This window comes from Mirounga leonina, unplaced genomic scaffold, assembly GCF_011800145.1.
Source record: "Mirounga leonina isolate KUSES-001 unplaced genomic scaffold, KU_Mleo_1.0 Mir_101799, whole genome shotgun sequence".
NCBI lineage: Eukaryota > Metazoa > Chordata > Mammalia > Carnivora > Phocidae > Mirounga > Mirounga leonina.
In genome coordinates, this window is record NW_023270210.1 from 1,459,233 (window position 1) to 1,464,750 (window position 5,518).

The following is a 5,518-nucleotide window of genomic DNA, read 5'->3' on the forward strand; positions in this document are numbered from 1 at the left end:
ACTTCTGCGTTCTCTGTTTGTATGAATTTTAATCCCTTTTGAGATTGTCCAGGTAGAGATTACTTGCTAACCACCTCAATTTATTATTCACCCAAGGTTGCAAAGTCAATGGATTAAGAAATTATGGTAGGTTGACGTTGAAAAACAATACAATCACAGTTGGTGAATAAATAAGTACTTGCTTTACAAAGTGGAGTAACTTTGTGGGACTACATAATTATTTAGTGTAAGAAGTGATAATTTATTTGATGTACAGGATAAGTATCGTGAGTTTAGGAAGTTCCACATAATAAAGCTCAGATAAATACATCTCAGATCTTGCAAAAACCTCTGCCTTCCCTTTCCTGTCAGACCTGAGGCCACTTCCCCATTTGTCTCTCTTATGTTGTTAAAGCCCTTGAAATATTGGGAAGAGTGTTTAATACAGGAGGAGGGTCCTGAAGCTTCTTCACAACTGTTACTGTTTGGCCTGATGGCAGTGTGTGTTTCCTTTTTCCTTATCCTGTAACTTAGCAACCAGGACATCATGGCAATTTAAAAAAAAAACCCAGTTTTCATTTTCTCTTATCCAAAACTGTTTTAGAGAGAGAGAGAGAGAGACAGAGAAAGAGTGTATTGAGGAAACAAGACTACTGTTTAGACTTTTACTAATAGCTTAGTTGGTTTTATATGGTTATTCATACATATTTTATCTTTACTTATTAGAATATGATAACCAAAAATTCAATGATTTTATTGATTAATTTTTCTCTTTTCCTTTTTGAGCACTTGGAAATTACCTTTGTGCATAGAAGAAACCAGGATATGATATTGTCCCCACAAGATCGATATCTTTAACTTATTTAAGTATCTGAACAGGCATACTGGAGGACAGATCCACGTTGCATGGGGACTGAAGTTTATACAATTTGGGTCCTTCTTTTTTTTTAAAAAAAGATTGTATTTATTCATTTGAGAGAGACGGGGGAAAGAGAGATAAAGAGCGCATGAGCAGGGGGAGTGGCAGAGGGAGAGGGAGAAGCAGACTCCCCGCTGAGCAGAGAGCCCAACGGGGCTCAATCCCAGGACCCCGAGATCATGGCCTGAGCCGAAGGCAGACGCCTAACTGACTGAGCCACCCAAGCACCCCTGGGTCCTTCTTAAAGAAAAAGAATACAAAGTTAGTTCTAAAAATGTTTGTTTAGGGCGCCTGGGTGGCTCAGTCGGTTAAGCGTCTGCCTTCGGCTCAGGTCATGATCCCGGGGGCCCGGGATCGAGTCCCGCATCGGGCTCCCTGCTCAGCGGGGAGTCTGCTTCTTCCTCTGCCTGCTGCTCCCCCTGCTTGTGTGCTCTCTCTGTGTCAAATAAATAAATATTTAAAAATAAATAAATAAAAATGTTTGTTTATTTGGAAAAAGAGAAGAAATCACAACAAATAACTCCCTGCTCTGACACCAGCCCTTTGGATGTGGCCAAGGGTGTGAGCTGAAGTGGCCTACCTCCCTCTTTGTACCTACAGGGCTGCTGTCAGGGCAGTGCCATACCCGCGCTCTCCACTCCAGGACCATCCTGATGACCTTGAAGCCCAGCTGCAGCCGCCCCGAACCACCCTAACCCGCCACCCTTGACCTAGCAGCTCTCCTGTGGTTCCCTCTCCTTGAGGTCAAAGAGAAGTCACGCTACGTGAGGAGGTCCTCCAGCACTGGAACGACCCCTGACCAGGGCATGAGGGTGGCCTGGGCCTCTAGAGCCTCCCCCCTGATCCTGGGGACAGCCCTCTGAGCTGTGAGCGTTTTGCTCAGGAAACCTGCCCAGGCTCTAACCCAGTCTGTGGTTTCTTGTTTCCCAACCTTAAGGAGCATCACAGGTGTGGGCTTAAATTTTAAAATGTTTTCCTCCAGTCTTCAAATGTCTTTGAAACCGATGGAAATAGGAATTCCTTTGGCTCTGAAAGACTCCGTGTCCTCATTTGTTAATTTCCTCCAGATGTGGTCAAAGCGACCTTTCAAGGAAATTCCTCCCACTGATATGCATACAGAGAAAAGGCCCCGCCTTCATCCCACCGAAGAATCTCCTCAAACTCTCCCACATGCTAGAGACTGTCAAGGAGGCCTCCTGTGGCAACGAAAGTCCCCCCACTGCGACTGTGTCTGAATCGGGGGTCTTCGTTGGGTTCCAAGTTTCAGTGTCTCCCAAAGCGCTGAGCCCATAAGCTCAGGAATCCCTGGGTGCAGATTGACAGGTGCAGGGGGCTGCCCCATTTCACGTGTCACTACAGAAAGTTGGGACTTTGTTGGAGTGCACGGAGGGCAAGCTAAGAATCAGTGGGAAGATTCCAACATCATGCTGGTATCCACAGCTTCTCCTGCCATTCTGCCTTAGCCCACTTGTGTGTTTTCCTGAAATTCCTCTGGTTCTTCTAAGGGGGAGAAATAAAGAAAAAGCAGTCAGAACCAGCTTCAGGAAGCTTGGGTAGAGGTTGGTTGGGCTCATGAGCTGGAGAGGACTCCACTTGTTTCCCTCCCAGTACAAGACTCAGACTCAGACCTGCTAAAGCCGTGCTCCAGATGTCACAGGTGCCCTGGACTCTCCCAGGAACTGACCTCTTCTCTAGGAGACCATTCTCATGGGGGCACCTCTCTTGAGCACCTGTTCCATTTCTCCAGCTACTTGTATGTATCTTTCCTTAAAAGACACAGAAATGCAGCATTCCCTGCTTCCCTAGACTCCAGAGAGCAAGAGCTCTGGGCAAAGACCACAGAAAACAGGCAGAACCAGTTCGGCAGCTAGAGCTAGAAGCTAAGTGTCAACAGAGCCCCAGGTCCACAGGGAGGGCTACTGGGCTGGGGCTGGCCCAGGCAGAAAGCGCTAACACTTGGGCACAATTACTCTGGCCCCAGACTGGAAGCACAGAAAGAACAATTGGCCTGTCACTTCAATCTGGGAGATGGGACACCTCACCCAGGCTTGCAGTTTTAAACCGGAAGACAAACATGCTACAGGGGCCCAGTCAGTTTTGTATCCTGCAACACAGTCACAATTCACAGAAACAGGACTTTCAGTCTCTCACCATGAAAGACAAGAGAAACTAACCAAGATGGATCAGGGAGCCAGAAACCTCAAGTAGCCACCAGACTTTGACAGTCAAGAACCCAGAAACTAGCTCAATCGCGGCAACCAACAGTCAACTCCCCAGTCAGTAGCCACCCCAGCTCTTGGGAAGGAGGGCTAGAGACTGAAGGACCTTCACAGCCCGCTGCTGGGACTTCCCAAGGGCCAAGGCTCTGCTCTAATGGCAGCTACCTTGAGGTCAGTGACCACGGGGGAAACCTCCAAACTGTGAAAGCAATAGTATTAGTCAGAGATATGATAAGCACGTGTCCAAGTGCAGTGAGGCAGCCAGCCAGAGAAGTCTGGCTTAATGTGCAGCTCTCAGGGACAGGCTGCAGAGAAAGAGGGGTGTTTAGACAAATTTCTTCCATAGGTGTAAAGCATGTTACTTTCCCAAGGGCTAAAAATCCGCCATGTCTTTATGACTTGTGTGAGTGACACCTGGGTCATATTAACCCAGATATATCTCCAAGAAATGCTAGGTATGGCAATCTTCATTAGAACTAACAAGCAATATGGTTGTGAGCTTCAATCAGAAAAACAGTGGAAGAAAGTCCAGTTCTTTTTTCATGACAAAGTCCTGCTTAAGTTGGGAGAAAATCCACTTTTTCTTAAGTTTGGAATGAAGTTTACCCACTTGTAGATGGGGTCTTTGTGTCATTCACACTTCAGACATCAATGTAGACTGTTGTCACCAGCATGGTGACACGATCGATAGAGCAGGTGGCAAAGCGATCTGCCTGGCTGAGGTAGAACCTTCCCCAGCAGGATCATAACTTTGACATACCTCATCAGGACAAAATGAAAGGCACCAAAGAACCATATCATGAATGCAAAATGGCACATAACCACGGATGCAGTAATGTTTTCAAATAATGGGTGTTGTGAATAACTTTATGTCAATACATTGGAAAATGCTGTTGAAATGAACAAATTCCTAGAAAAAGAAAAGGCAGAGAGTAATCAGAGCTTCTTCCAGGCGCGCATCTGCCATTGTTTCGTGGACTTTACTCACAACATGACCCCCAAACGCCAGTCTTCGTTCCCGCTTCAAATGAAGGAACCAAGATTGCCTCTTGCCCCCAAGCTGGAGGAGACGTTGACCTCTCAGCACTTGCTGAAGGGAGAAAAGGAACAGCAAGAAGCAATTGAACAGACTGATGAAGTACAAAAGGAAATAGACAGACTTAATGAACAAACCAGTGAGGAGATTTTGAAAGTAGAACAGAAATAAAACAAACTCTGCCAACCATCTTTTCAGAAGAGGTTGGACTTTATCACCAAAATTCCAAATTTGGGGGTAACAACATTTGTCAGTCATCCACAAGTGTCTGCACTGCTTGGGGAGGAGGATGAAGAGGTGCTGCATTATTTGACAAGAGTTGAAGTGACTGAATTTAAAGATATTAAATCAGAGTACAGAATAGATTTTCTTATTTTGATGAAAGCCCTTAGTTTGAAAGTAAAGTTCTGGGTGACTGGGTGGCTCAGTTGGTTAAGCGACTGCCTTCAGCTCAGGTCATGATCTTGGAGTCCCAGGATCGAGTCCCGTACCAGGTTCCCTGCTCAGCAGGGAGTCTGCTTCTCCCTCTGACCCTCCCCCCTCTCATGCTCTCTCTCTCTCTCAAATACATAAATAAAATCTTTTTAAAAAAAGAAAATAAAGCTCTTTCCAAAGAATTTCATCTGAATGAGAGTGGTGATCCATCTTCAAAGTCCACTGAAGTCAAATGGAAATCTGGAAAGGATTTGACAAGAAACGTTCAAGTCAAACGCGGAATAGAGCCAGCAGGAAGAGACAGCATGAGGAACCGGAGAGCTTCTTCACCTGGTTTCCTAACCATTCTGATGCAGGTGCAGATGAGTTAGGAGAGGTCATCAAAGATGATATTTGGTCAAATCTGTGACAGCACTACTTGGTTCCCGATGTGGATGATGGAGGAGGGGAAGGAGAAGAAGAAGGATTGGAAGATACTGATGAAGAAGGAGATGAGGATGAAGGTGAAGAAGATGAAGACGATGATGTCGGGAGGAAGGAGAGGAGGAGGAAGGAGAAGCTGAGTAATGGAACACTGGTGGATTCCAACCTTCCTTTTTTAATGTTCTCCGGTCCCTGGGAGCAAGTTGCAGTCTTTTTTTTTTTTTTTTTTCCCCTCCTCTTGTGCTCCTTTGCCCTGTTTTTTGAAGTCTCTTTTCTCTCCCTCTATACCATGGTTCTCAAGTTATTTTGGGGGGAAACACCTTGAGAAAAGAATATCTACCCCTTTCTTTCCAAATTCATTTTTATCCCTTCCTGTCTCAACAAAAACTTTATGGAATCAACACTACTGTGCTCTGCGGGAAAAAAGAAAAGCCTTCTGCTCCCTTAGCAGAAGGAAGCTGGAAGCTGAAGGGTGGGAGGCTCCTGTACAGTAATGCCTAGAATTTT

The 5,518-nt window shown here is 45.6% G+C and overlaps 1 pseudogene; it reads left to right on the forward strand.

Annotated features, from left to right (window-relative positions):
* Window positions 1-4,093: 4,093 nt before the first annotated feature.
* Window positions 4,094-5,155, forward strand: LOC118014084 (annotated as a pseudogene).
* The last annotated feature ends 363 nt before the right edge of the window (window positions 5,156-5,518 follow it).